Consider the following 1,576-nt stretch of genomic DNA (forward strand, 5'->3'; position numbering starts at 1 on the left):
GGCTGTGCTCGGGGCTGGGGCTTCTGCAGCCTCCGCGGCTCGGAGCGCTCCCTGCCCCTCGCCTGCTGCTTCCTCTGCCTGTGCTCTGGGCTCTAACGAAGGGCAGCATTTATAACTCCTGGAAAAACGGGGGTCAGGAAATGGGCTACGAGTAACCGTCGGCAAACAATAAAACTGTTACGCACCCAGGAGCTCCCGTTGTAGCTTTTTAGTATCTAAACAAGGTCACGATGTTCTAGTTATACCGTTATTTAAAGGGTGCTTTGGCAAGATGCCAGCGTTGTATTAAAGCAATACATGTCACTAAGAAATAATGGAGCTGCTGGCTCCTGAAACTTTGCGATAATTAGGGAATTGGAAGAGAACATTGAATCTGAAGGACCCAAATATCTCACAGAAAAATGGCACAGAACCAGGAGGATGGCTTAGTCCTTAGTCCTAGTGGTGCTTATGCTGAAATTACACAATACAGCATTGACAGGATTTTGTGGGTGGTTTAAAATATTTTGCTTTTTATCCTGCAAAGCTGCTGATCTCTGGAAATGAGGGAAATCACCCAGCAGCTGTGTGATCTCAGCAATTTCTGATGTACCAAACCCCAATGCCAGCACCCACTTACCCACTGGGTCTCCACAAGATTCCTACTGTGTTACAGCTGTGCCTAAACTGGGTAACAGTCATTACTGTAAAATCTGAAGAGCTGGGTTTGAGTAAACAATGGAGAAAGAGGTCATCTTTGTGCACCTAGGAGTCACAGACAGACTCTTCCCCTGGGATATCATTCTTTACTAAATAATGTCAACTAATTTGAGCTACTAAAGACTGCTGAGGGGCACACCATATACCCTGCTTATCTAATAGCAGCTGATTCAAAACTGCTGTGTGTGACCTTTACAGGACGGCCAAGCACTTGGCCAAGCAGCACCAAGTGCTAGAGGACACAGAGGAGCAATTTTTTCCACTTAATTTTTCTCACTTAATTTCTATTGTGACTTACACTTGTGACCTGAATACCAGTAAACTGATTCAGCATTTCTTCACCAGCTACCATCTAAGCATCTGCAAGTATTTTATCCTAGATCTGTCTGCTGCATCACTGGAAGAGCACACTGGACCTTAATCCATCAGTTTGGATTTCAGTGTAGCTGTGACAGATTGTTTACCCTGTGGCCTGTTTTAGAAATGAGGAAACTAAAGCCATTGTGAATAATTTCAGAATGTAACATTAGAAAACTTCCAAACACCAGAGATGTTTTAGTAAACACTGGCAGAAAGCAAGACAAAATTGTTTGTTTGGGTTTTTTTTGCTATAGTTCTGGGAGTACCAGACTAGTTGCCTGCCAATAAACCTAGGAAGTGCCTCCATTCCCTAACACCTCTCCAAAGACCCTCAGAGAATGCCTTTATGGAATTTAGAAAAAAAACATTTCCACCATTAAATATTGCAGTTTATTCAGACTGAATCTCTTTGTTTTGAGGAAATAAACAGGGATAGGAGATCATTGTTAGGTTTTGGCAACTCTGTTGATAAAAACCAGCATTTATAATGATAAAGAACTGGACAGAATGTAACCAG

The sequence above is a fragment of the Chaetura pelagica genome, unplaced genomic scaffold (assembly GCF_000747805.2).
Source record: "Chaetura pelagica isolate M959 unplaced genomic scaffold, ChaPel_1.0 scaffold127, whole genome shotgun sequence".
NCBI classification, from domain to species: domain Eukaryota; kingdom Metazoa; phylum Chordata; class Aves; order Apodiformes; family Apodidae; genus Chaetura; species Chaetura pelagica.